This window comes from Podarcis pityusensis (genome assembly GCF_964106645.2).
Source record: "Podarcis pityusensis genome assembly, chromosome: 2".
Lineage (NCBI taxonomy): Eukaryota > Metazoa > Chordata > Lepidosauria > Squamata > Lacertidae > Podarcis > Podarcis pityusensis.
In genome coordinates this window covers 72,743,981-72,757,214 of record NC_138029.1, presented here as the reverse complement: position 1 = coordinate 72,757,214, position 13,234 = coordinate 72,743,981, and the positions used below count along the sequence as shown (strand labels likewise).

General features: G+C 40.4%; 1 protein-coding gene and 2 long non-coding RNA genes across 7 annotated transcripts in view; 1 reads left to right on the top strand and 2 right to left on the bottom strand.

Moving 5' to 3' along the window:
- The window catches only part of BSN (bassoon presynaptic cytomatrix protein), a 196,539-nt gene that overhangs the window by 104,569 nt on the left and 78,736 nt on the right, over positions 1 to 13,234 (bottom strand). The window lies entirely within an intron of this gene.
- LOC308472044 overlaps positions 1 to 13,234 on the top strand; it is a 40,900-nt gene that overhangs the window by 7,929 nt on the left and 19,737 nt on the right. The gene's annotated exons all lie outside the window — the stretch shown is intronic.
- Positions 6,782 to 10,506, bottom strand: LOC308472049. The gene is made up of 2 exons (XR_013983271.1): positions 10,388 to 10,506; positions 6,782 to 7,067 (listed from the first exon to the last, which is right to left on the bottom strand). It is a non-coding gene; the product is annotated as an uncharacterized lncRNA (long non-coding RNA).

Genomic DNA, 13,234 nt, shown 5'->3' with positions numbered 1-13,234 from the left:
CATACTATTAACTACAGATTTATTAAACATAACTCAAAACAGAGAAACATGTCGTCTCTCCTTGCCGTCTCCTCGGAGAGAAGATTCAAAAGCAAAAGCAATACAGCGGAAGTTCCGCTTACACCAGCAAACTGTGCTGGAATGTAAACAGACATGTGACATGTAACAATCTCATGTCTGCAACTAAAGGTGGAATGGAAAATCCCAACACAGTGAACCCAGAAGTGATCTAGAAACGTCACAAAACCATCACTGAATTATCACTAAAAGGGTGGAACGGGGGTGGGGTGAAGTGGGGAGGGGTGAGGTGTTCAGGCTTTTTTCAATTACTTCCAATTATACGTGATTTCAACAATGTACCTCGGAATGTAAACAGGGGTCTGCCTTATCTGTTCGGGATATAAGTGCATGTTTCTATGCGGAAGGGAGGGAGACCATTAAACTACTATATGCCTTCCTATTTGAGGCTGGGATAGGGCCACCTTCCCACCTTGCGTCACCAGCATGAACTCTATAGAACTTTTTTGCCTGCACAGACTCTTGGAGCTGCAGTACCTTCAGATGGCCCTATTTATTGTCTCAGATCACATCATGAAGCACCAAAAAAAGAAAATCTAGTAATTACTCTAATGACACATCCTCACATTGGTAAATAGCAGTAGCTGCTCCTTTAAAATTATTTCTGTTCCAAAACCACTGGAAAATTGTTTAAGTTGCAAAGTATTATCTGGAGCTTATGAAACAGGTTCTTAATTAGGTGAAACTGTTTGCTTTGTTGTAGACTCATTTCCAGAAGCACCTAAAAGAGCTTTTAATGCTAGCGGCACATTTAGACTGCAAAAATCTCTCTTCGTCGCATCAGCCTACATGCTCTCACTCACCTCCCACTCCAAAAGAAGCTATTTGAATCTTAAAGAACCCATTTAATGCACACTCTTCTTTGCCAGGGAATAGAGAGGTTTCACCATGAAAATGTCAGACTCAAACTTTACCATAGTAAGTTTCCTTTACCTTCCTGTTTAGAGGCCTGCTTTGGGCAGAGTATACTACACATTAACTAACAGAGCACAGCTGGAACTTAGACTTTTTTGTGTTCTTATTATTGGTCTTATTGTTATTTATTAATCACCTTCCCACATACATCCCAAGGTGATGTTTAAAACATAATAAAAACAGCTTAAAAACTGTAACAATAATAAGTGATAAATTTGATTACAAAATCCTAAACATTTTTGCTATGAAGCAAATAAGAGAGGGAAAGTCCATGGAAAGCGGTGAGCAACATAAACTGGAATCATCTTTCAATATTCAGCCTCTTTTTCAAGTCTAGTATTAAGCCACTTTCCATGTTCAGAGTGCAAGAAACCATATCACAATCCTAATGTGGAAAGGATTTATGCTGGATCTATTTGATGGCCATGGAGATATCATCTTAGAGCAGGCATGGTCATATTTGACCCTCCAGCTGTTTTCGGACTACAACTCCCATCATCCCTAGCTAACAGGACCAGTGGTCAGGGATGATGGGAATTGTAGTCCCAAAACAGCTGGAGGGCCAAGTTTGGCCATCCCTGTCTTAGAGTCTTGGTACCTTCATGACTGATTTTCCAACAGGCACTAGCATAGTAATCTTTCCCATATAACTGTTTTCATCAAGTGAGTAATTTAGCAGTCCAAGGAATAGAAACTTGAGGTAAGGATAGGCAAATTGTTTTCTTTCCCCCACAAATCAGAAACAAGTCATTTCACTTCCTGAACAACCCAGTTTTGGAAAATGAAGACCCTCCAAATGCACTCTCCCATCCTTTTCCTTACTTAGTTGGAAGAGAAGGAAAGATGGGGAGGATATAACAGCAGCAAGCAACAAGAAGGATCCCCCTTTTTCATCCTGATGTGCTCTGCAGTGTGTCAGAACAAAAAAAAAAAAAAAAAAAAAAAAAAGCACCAGTGCCTTCTCAAAAGCTATTGGCACTGTGGCAGCCTGTGGGAAGCTTCCAGTTCCCAATTGTCACTGGGTTTTTTCCAGTTCTGATGTTTTGCAGAACATGTCAGGGCAATGAAAAGTAAGATGAAAGGGGGCGAGCTCCCTTTGCCATGCTCTCTACCACTGTCTCAACTCCTCACCTGCAGCTAACTAGCAGGATGACTGAAGAAGGTGAATTTAGGTTTGATGGAGTCAGGTGAGCAAAGGTGAAAGCCCTTTTCTGACTTGGATACTGATGCAAGCTCGACTAGGGTGGGCCCCACAAATTATTTATCACTTTGTTTAGTAGAAGCATTGTATACCACCTCTTCAATTATTTCCCCCAGGTAGTTTACCAAAACAATACAAGTAATGTGATGTGAATTCCATTATAATCAATCCCTCTAAGAATCCCATTAGTTTATGGCACATAAACAAACACTTTCTCTCCATGATATTGGCAAGAATGTGGCAATGTGGGGACATTATATCATTTGTGATGGAGCTGTCCCTGGATTAGCACATTCTAGTCAGAGATTTTTGCTGGAATTATAAACCAACCGGTGGCTCCTGATCCCCTTTTGCTTATTTTTGCAGAACTGCTGTGTCATGCTGATCTAGTAGTATTTATCCTGGCTGTGTTTTACCTGAACATTGCTCACTGATTGCTCTCAGCCCTCCTTTACAAAGAAGGGTTGGCTAGTTAAAGTATGACAGCCTGCATTACCAGAAAAAAGGATGTTCAGAACAGAGTGGCATAGATTGACCATTTTGTTAACATCTCGTTTCTTTTTGTGACATATATGCATGGGGGACACATGGTGGGAACCCACCTGAGTGTCTGGAAAGATATTCTCCTGCATTAATTTCATGATAGCCCATGATCACTGCAGATAGTGACAGCAGTCACGAAATTAAAAGACGCCAGCTTCTTGGGAGAAAGGCGATGACAAACCTAGACAGCATCTTAAAAAGCAGAGACATCACCTTGCCAACAAAGGTCCGTATAGTTAAAGCCATGGTTTTCCCAGTAGTGATGTATGGAAGTGAGAGCTGGACCATAAAGAAGGCTTATCGCCGAAGAATTGATGCTTTTGAATTATGGTGCTGGAGGAGACTCTTGAGAGTCCCATGGACTGCAAGAAGATCAAACCTATCCATTCTTCAGGAAATCAGCCCTGAGTGCTCACTGGAAGGACAGATCATGAAGCTGAGGCTCCAATACTTTGGCCACATCATGAGAAGAGAGGACTCCCTGGAAAAGACCCTGATGTTGGGAAAGATTGTGGGCACAAGGAGAAGGGGACGACAGAGGACGAGATGGTTGGACAGTGTTCTCGAAGCTACAAACATGAGTCTGACCAAACTGCAGGAGGCAGTGGAAGACAGGAGGGCCTGGCGTGCTCTGGTCCATGGAGTCACAAAGAGTCGGACACGACTAAATGACTAAACAACAACAACAGCCCTTAGTTGAGAGTAGAATATGCTTGTTATACCCTGAATTCTTGCTCTAAACTATCTGAATTGCTTGAATATTATATACATGTGTACAATGTTAGTTTGGTTAATTGTTTATTTGTACATTTTTTATGAAAGCTACAAAACTATTTTATTTTTATTTCTAAAATCCCAGAAGTTTGTTTCTCTAGTTGAAACCAGCCCACGCAGAGCACTTGAGAGATTACTTGCATCTTGTAATTATACATTAGCATAAATGGTTTGTGCAGTGTCACTAAATTCCATGATGTATCAAACATGCACCCAAAGGAAAAAAATTCCAGTAATTCACTGACACAAGCAGCAGGTGCTTCCCTGAACCATGAATTCCATCCAGCTTTGTGTGGCATAAGCATACCAAATGACTGGATGCTAATAACTTTGCTTTTTTTAAAAAAAGGGTTCTTTGTCACTTCATTTTTGCAATAGCTTTTGGGAAGCATCTTCCATGACTAAGATCTGTGAGTACAAAATGCCTTAACTATAATACATGTGAGTCCAGAGATAAGTTCCAGAAGAGATTTTGCAATCACTTTCATCCAAGATAGATGTAGCATAAATTGAAGTCCAGTCCTCTGAATGTGAACCACAGCTCTCAAAAGCAACATGAAAAGCAATCCAAACCCTGTCTTCAAGCTTACCACCAGGTCACCTTAAAATAAATATCTGGCATAATGGAACGGAATGGAAATAAAACAACACTTGTAGAACTGATCCCTGAAGTAGATTGTCAAGGACAGACTTTGATTCTTTTGCTTGTGCAAAGGTGAGATGAGAGCAAGCAAGTTGTATCTGTATTATTTTATCCAAAGGCTTGCTGAATAGATGCTGCTCTTTAATGTAATGGAAATGAGCTCTTCTATACTGATCATCCATATTTTTAATCATACCTTCATTGGTTATATCAGTTACAAAGATAGCCCCTAATCACCATATTATTTATTTATTTATTTATTTATGGGTACCTGGTTGACGTGTTAAAATGAATGGTGCTTCCCTTAATAAGTTACTTATTTGAGGTGTTTAAGATTTAACTTCGCACCTTTTCCAACAGCTTTTTCACCTTTTAAGTGTTTATTGCAAGTGTTAACTAGAATCAGTTATCATGTTAAAAATAAACTGCATGTCGAACCCTGTATATGTCAATTTAGCCCAGTAAGAAGCTTTTAAAAGAACTCTTCTCCTTCAAAAAGTAACTTTCAAATTTATTTACCAATGCATCTTATCCCTGTTGTCTAAAGATAAGTTCAGTCCTCATTTTTCATGGGCACTGACTGAATTCATTTAAAGTTCAACACAGAGTTGAACAAAGATTTCTCCGGCAGCTTGACTTTCCCACTCCATTAATGTTACCACTTAAGAATGAGGGCAGTCATCTCAATAAACTACAGTAGCTTGAAGTCCATTTTTCCACAGTTTGAGGGTTAAGCTTTATATTTAGGAAAAACAAGAAATGTATTCATGCTAAGGGCCATCCCATTCATAACAATTTTAAGTGTGCATCTAATTTTTTTTAAGTATACAGCTAAAAAAGGTAGTGTGATTGACACAAACTCACTTTTATAAATAAAGGTATCATAATACGTATAACTCAGGGATAATATTTGATGGCTAGCTTTTTATTCCATCTTTGTGTTTAAATTAATATAATTTTATATGACTATAGTGCTGGCTTTTGGAATATTTGAAGGTGACCGTAGTTTACTGGAATTGGTTTCAAAAATGTACGTAGCCTTGAGAGGGCTTGACCTAAAAGGTCTATAAATACTTAATAAATAAAATAAAATAAATAACTAAAAGAAATATGACTTCCTTTAGCAACGACAGAAACAGACGTAGTTTCAAACAGATACCCTTTTTTGAAAAGAAAAGAAAAAAGCAATACTGTATTAAAGAAAAAAACCTGGGAGTCATTTTGAAACCAAGAGAGATCCTTCCTTGAATCCATATTTTGATTATTTTCTCATCATATCCATATTCATAATGTTATTTATTTATTTATTTACAGTAGTTATATTCTGCTTGTCAGGCAGATATTGATAATTTCCTTTCTTTCACCATAATGAAAAAACCAAAGATAATATTTTATGAGCGGCATGTTGTCAGGGAGATGAAATAATTCAGCCTAATACATAAATTATAGTGATACAATACTATTCATGGAGTCTCGTCATTCTCATCATTCTCACAACACAGATGTGAGGATTGCCTAATTGACATATTAATGAAGGAATGAATACGTGGTGGAACAGCTGCAGTCGTCACCTAGAACATTATCAAACAAATGTCCGAGGAAAGAATTCAGGTCTCAGGAATTCAGTTTATTGTCACAGAGCTGTAAAATGCTGCAGCTTGAATGGATTACCGCAGGGAAGGCCAACTGGTAGCCGACAGGTAGCACCAGGCCTGCTAGATTATTCTACATGCCCCCATAAGTCCGCTGGTCTTTTCCTGCAGACCCCTGGACAGTGTAGCGCCAAGCAAAAATAAGTAAAGAGCTGTAAGACCCACTTGGCTCAGAGAAGAAAGAAAGCAGAAAACCAAGTATTTACATTCAAACTGAAGTTCATTATTGCCAGCACTGGTTTCTAGCTTAGAGAATGATAAAACTGACCACTGCAACACCTGTGTTTCTTTCCGAGATGAATGGTGGCAAACAAAAGCCCATCAGCACTGAAAGCAGAAATTTTAAAGTGCAGTAGGAAAGCCATTGGTTAAGTTGCCTCCAAGCTGCTTGCTGCTAAATCACAAGGCTGGTTGGCCTGAGAAAAGATGCCTACAGTAGCATAAAACTCACTTTATTTTGTTGGCACCTGCATTTCTATTTAAGCATACTTTGTTCTTTTGATTAATATTTGCTATACAAAACTTTTACAGGCAGCTTTTGAAGAGACTTATTCCATTCCAGTGCACAAACTCAAGATACAAGTTGGTTACGTAACATGGCTCTGAGCAGTCAGTCACATTTATTATTCAGAAGACTAACGAAAAGTCTCAGTGCTTTCTTTCAAATATGCAGTTCTAACTTGTCAATCGTGGACTTACAGCCCTGTTCTGCAATGTCAATCTGCATCTTCACCACAACAGTGCCTTTGCAAATACTAAGGAGCCCATTCATATCATTTCATTTCATGCAGTGCTTCCCATGCAGGAATGCTGAATAAAAAAAGCAAACAAAGCGAGTTTGTCAACAAGGCTGGGAAAATTTAAAAAACTCAAAAAGATGCGAGAAAGCGAAAGAGGGAATTGTTCTCAAAGTGCTCCAGAAAGTTTATTGTAGTAATAAATGTCCAATATGTTTCAGAATGGTTCCCCCCCGCCCTATCTTCAGGAACAATTCTTTTTGTAGGAACACGGCACACACCCAAACACAATTAATGCTTCTTCCTTGGCAAAATACAGATGTAAACAGTCCTAGGAATGACCGAAGTTTTTCTATCAAAGTTTCCATCTCTGGACTTGTTGGTCTCCTCTTTCCTTCTGACACATCTGCAAAATCGATTATCAAGGAATTCCCCACACAGGAAATGTTGCTGGTTTGGCTACAGAGTACAGTCTACCTTTGGATGTTGCATCAGTATGTAGACCTTTTGCGCACTATTTCTGACTGGCCAAAACATGAGGAATATGTTATTGATATTTCCTGTAGAAGCAGCCCTTCCACTAGCACACCCTACCCATTCATCTAGGCTTACAGCTTTCCCCAGGAATTTATTTTTATTTAATATTTACAGGCTGCTTTTCAGAGTAAAACTCTCTCAAAATGGCTTAAATGATAAAAAAATTAAATCAGAGGAAGGAGTTAAGCATATGCAGTTTCGACACTATTTGTGCCATTAGCTCATCAATATATTTCCTCGGAAAAGCCACATGTTTCAATGTCCAATGCTTCTGATGACTGTAAGGAACTGAATAGGAAGTAGCCTGTGAAAAGACTCCATATTCAGCAAGGATTCCTTGCTGTGCCTAAGCAAATAACAACTTACGAATCACAATAGAGAAATCACAGTGGAGTAGCTTTAGTCTAACACAAGTTAGTGACTTAGTGATAATGGGATGAAAGTAAACAGTATGCTATTCATCAAGTGTTCAGATGAGATACTTTCACCAGGCTCTCCTGATCTTAAGCACTATTAAATGTAACAGTCACAGACTGAAATCTTAAGACTAGGAAATCCATTATCACCATTACACCACTCTCCTACATTTAAAGGCTGCTTCTCTTGCAAGTGGGCGGTCAGAAGCAGTGGTGAGGCAGGGGGAGACACTCCCCACCTTCCCCACTTCACAGGGGTAGTGCAGGAGCTGAGATTTTGAGAAGGTTTTAATCTCCGCTCATGAGCTGATGAGCAGAGAGTAAATCCTGCTGTCTTGGCTGTGCAATCCTATTTCCTGCCCCAAACAAGGCACACAGCCAACGCAGGGCTAAAATCTAGCCTCCCAGCTATACGCTGACATCACTGGTGCTGTCAGCGGATGGGCAGGAGGGCCTGACATGGGGGAAATGGCCTCACATGCCAAAATGGGAGGCCATGATTGGCCCATAAACACATCTGCCTTGTCTGTATTAAGCTTCCAATCCATTACATATTGAAAGCTTGAATAGCTTCCTTGGATTTAGAAGGAAATGAGAGATTGGGTGCCATGAACATATTGTTTATCTTCAGCTATTTTTACCCTACTCTTCAGCTGAAAAAAATGCTCACAGGCTTGCATAAAAGATCAATAATTATCTCTTCCTTGCTCATAAGCTTACAGTCTAACAGACACATCACCAAATAAATGGAAAAAGGATGGGGACACCAAGCATCAAACCCCTAAAGCAGGCATGGCCAAACTTGGCCCTCCAGCTGTTTTGAGACTACAATTCCCATCATCTCTGACCACTGGTCTTGTTAGCTAGGGATGATGGGAGTTGTAGTCCCAAAACAGCTGGAGGGCCAAGTTTGGCCATGCCTGCCCTAAAGGATCTCACCCAGCAGTTTCATGTAGAAGTTAAATAGCATGGAGGACAAAATCCATGCACACATTTTTCTATTTTCTTCCTTTTCTTGTCATAGAACTTAGTTGCCTACTGATCTAGATCATCAGTGAGAAGCTTCCAAAGGTTTCTACTATATTGTTGTTTTAAAACTTATTTTTGTCCTCAAAAATTCTTACTCACTGACTACTGGCTTTAAGGGGAGCTAGAGAAAGTGGTCTCTTTCAGCATTAAATATTAAGAGACCTGCTTTATCTAGCTGAAGGTTATGAACACTAAGTAAGCGATCAAGTTTCTTCTTCAACTATAAGACATCACATGATTAACTTTACTTACTGCTCCAAGCCATGCTATAGAGGCTGCTTTCAGGGAAGCTAGTAATGGAATATCTGAGAGGGAGTACTTTGAGATTGTATAAAATGAACTGCGCTGGGGCTCATATTTGCCCAGAAGTCATGATCTCTGCCCTGGAAGCCCTTATCCTATCTCTGACAAGTTGTAGATTCTTATTTGTAGCTTCCCACTAATGAGGAACAGGCACTGCAGATGCTAAAGCCATCATACTCTCTTCATTATTATTACTTTACACATTCAAGGCTGAGCCCTGACATTCATAATAAGTTCTGGGGCTCAACACCAACTCAAATCAAACCCAGATAGAATCAAGAGAGAATGACTCTGTTTAGACGATAATCAAAAACATGGTTTAAATTATAACAAACCAACTGTGGTGAATTTGGGTCTCACACACCCCGCCCATACTGCTTCATACATGAGAGATGGAGAGGGAACGCTTCTGTTCTCACTTTTAACTAAACTACAGCTTCCCAATCTGAATCTGGGGAACCATAATTTATTCTGCGGCTAGCTGTTTAAAACAAACCAGGACCAAACAGGTGTAAAAATGAAATTGAGCATGAAAATGAAAGTTGGTGCCATTAAAAGTGAACTTGCAAGACTATTTATGGGCCCAGGAGAAGCAAGCCTTTGGCTGTCAAGGTAGAACCAGGGTGGTGGTAATAATGACAGGACTAGCAACTTGGGATCTAATAGGCCACAACTTTATTGATTCTAGATGTCAGTGGGCTTTGGCTCAGGCATTAAGGTTTGTATTCTGAATCAAACAGGTGCTGGTTGATTATTCCTTCAGAGTAGTTCCTGGCTTAATGGCTGCCCTATGACACACATCAAATCCAAGCGATCCCTACAGGATGCCATTTGCGGGTGCTCTATGGGCCACTATCTCCTGTCTTGGCATTTGGACATAAGCAGCCCTACTTGGTGGACCATGAAGAAGGCTGATCGCCGAAGAATTGATGCTTTTGAATTATGGTGCTGGAGGAGACTTTTGAGAGTCCCATGGACTGCAAGATCAAACCTATACATTCTTAAGGAAATCAGCCCTGAGTGCTCACTGGAAGGACAGATCCTGAAGCTGAGGCTCCAATACTTTGGCCACCTCATGAGAAGAGAAGATTTCCTGGAAAAGACCCTGATGTTGGGAAAGATGGAGGGCACAAGGAGAAGGGGACGACAGAGGATGAGATGGTTGGATAGTGTTCTCAAAGCTACCAGCATGAGTTTGACCAAACTGTGGGAGGCAGTGGAAGACAGGAGTGCCTGGTGTGCTGTGGTCCATGGGGTCACGAAGAGTCGGAAACGACTAAACGACTAAACAACAACGGCCCCACTTGGACCCCTTTAATTGGGTACCCTAATCCCTAGGAGTGGGGAGGGGATCAGAGCTCCAGCCACCCCCTCCGCTTAGTCTAGGAATCCAACCCAATGCATTAACTGCCCGCAAGTTGTGACAGTTGCTATGAGAAATGAAATCTCTCCCCCCCCCCCAACAAGCCCAATTTGTCTGCAGGCAAATTCCTCCCTGGTTCTGAATATGGTGCCCAAATAAATCCACCACAAGCTCTAAGCATGCCCTGCTTGCTCACCTTCAATCAGGGCCAACGATAAGTTAAGGGCAGGGGGAGGTAGGAAGTCCATCAACAAATGCGCTGCTGAGAGCAGGCACAGCCATCTTTTAAAAGTTATGTAGTGGTGGACCTGAGCGAAGTCAGTCACCTTGCTTGCAACTGACTTGTGGGTGAGTTCTAGCTGCTCCTGTGGCTGATGGAGGACATGATGGATCGCCCTTCCAGCTGTGGCCATTCCACAACTGCTACATACCACCAATGACAGTACGCAGACTTTCTGCTTGTTTTCAATATTGCAAGATTCTGCAGTTGCCTTATGTATTACATTTATACCCTGGCTTTCCTCCAGAGATCTCAAGGTGATATACTTACAGAGAAAGGGCAAACATTTCAGTTTACCATGTAGACAAGTACTATCATTTTACTATCCTGACAAGATCTATCTGCAGGTAGATCCTAATGCCTTTTTTTCACTGATTCTATTTAAAGACACTTTTCCATTCCAGTAGATTTTAACAAAAACCAGGGAAGTAGAGAAGGAAGAATCAAAGCAGACTCTCCTCTTGCCCTTCTTCCTGCACATATTGTCAGACCATTACAGTTTTCAGATTTCAGCTGTCTACCTATATTATTGCACCTGTCACCTCATGTACTCTGCGTTCCTACTACATCTACTAAACTCTTCTATTTACTGTTTCATTTTGTTCTCTCAGCTTTAGAGATGTCATTAAGATGCTATTTCCTAACATTGTATGTAGATACCTTGCTGACCCTGGAAGTTTCTCATTCTGTTGTTAAGCAAATGGGTTCCCTCGGCTGAGTGCAAAAACATCCCTTGTGCCAAAGACGATGAATGTAGCTATTGCTGCACATTCATTCAATATATCGCAACCATTGTTCCATTTAGTACATACAACTGTTAATACAACTATGACTGTTCTCCAGTTTTCAGCATACCTCAAGTCTGTAAGAAACCAATACACTAGAGAAATTCAGTGCTCAGCAGAGGGCAGCTGAACTTTGAGAGCAGTTAGAATTTCTTGCTGCTATTCATTTGTGGTTCTATAGATTTAGGCTGAGGATGCCTCCTTAACCACTGTTAAAGAGGTAGTTTGAGTTTGCACATAACACTAATCTCTGGTTAATAACACCTAAGGTTTATGAACCAACTGTAAACCTTCGTTAACAAGCAACCCTAACTATAGTTTAAAAACGGCTGCTGGACTGCATTTACACATAATGCCAAGCCATGGTCTAATGGACCATAGTTTAATAAAACATGGTTTATTGCTGTGTGAGAACCAGGCCAATAAATTGCTCAAGGCCATTCAGAAAATCTGAAAGACAACCAGGGACTTCCTAAATCCAAACCCAACACTCTACCCCTCTCAAATAGGAAACAAATTTAACTAAAATAGGACTAGAATCCTAATTGAAGCTCGAAAATCCCCCCCCCCCCCAATTCTGGGTTTAGATTTGGCATTTGAAAAGTCATTCTATAATACCACAACACAAAAAATTATTTAAGATAGGACAACAACAGAGAAGAAACATAAATTTTATTTCAGCCAAAATTAAATTTAATAAAGACATCTGTTGGATGCAAGAATGAAAAAACAAGATCCTTAGAACCATCTTGTCTTAGACCGTGCCAATTCTCCTAAGCAGTCTCTCTTGCCAACAAACAGAAACTCTGTATTTTCCATTATGAAGCAGAGCCAGCTGACTCTTAATCCAGATCTCTACTCCCACTTGGCAAAAGCTGAGGAGCAGAAAAGCAAGGAGCTAATATAGTGAGGCAAAATGAATTGATCCAGCCAGTTATACCAGAATTATGGCTGTTCCCCATGTACAAAAAATTGTCATTCCTGGTGAACAATGGAGAAATTACCATTTGCACTGCAGTGTTAATATGCCAGAGATGCCTCCCCATATATCATCAGAGAACACTAAAACTCTATGCAAGCTGTTGAATAAGGCACACAACTGCCAGTTAAACTATTAGGGCATGCTTAGAAACAGTGAAGTAAATTGTCACACATGAACAAAGATTATCTACTATCCCCGCTGCTGCCACTAAGCATAGTTTGGAACCCATACAGTTGGCAAATGATGCACAGAAAAGTGGCAGAATCCCTGACCAAAGGATGTACAAAATCTACGTTTGAAAGAGATGAGTTGGAGTGAAAATTCAAGATTGCTTAATAGTGATGACAGGGTAGGATGAGGAGAATTGGTTGGTAGTGGAAGGTTAGGAGTGATTCAATTGAGCCACTATTGAAGAAGTGGTTCTTGGGAAATGATTTAAGGTCAAGGGAAGTAGGCTTGATGAAAGAGATGTTGTTCCAGCAGGCACAGGAAGCACATCACAGAAAGTAAGGTCAGAGTAGAAGGAAGACATAAAAGCAAGTTTGACAGAATATGAAGGATCCTGAGAGAGGTAGCAAGAAGCAGTATTATGAGATAAGAAAGAGATGGTACAAAGGGGCAGTGGATGGGAGGGGGAGCTTTTAAAGTATGGCCTATAGAAACTTGTCCTTCATGAGGAGGGACAGAGAGTCAATGCAAGGTTTAAGAAAATTGGTGGTGTAACGGTTACCATTAGGTGATAAAGTGGGTGGACAAAGAGAGGGAGAAAAGTGAATTTAAGATGTAGGAGATGGCAATGATGCAGAGGTTGTTGTGGTACTCCAGTTGTGCTACACCCTTCCCAAGATATATGGTTGGCACCAACTTTAGAAGTCTTAATTTTCTTAGAAATTCACAGGATATTAGTTGCTTAGTGTGAAGTCACTTTGTGGTTTTGAGACTGTCAGGTGTACTTATGTACATTATCAGCTTTCACTGTTATTTTGTTACTGAAAT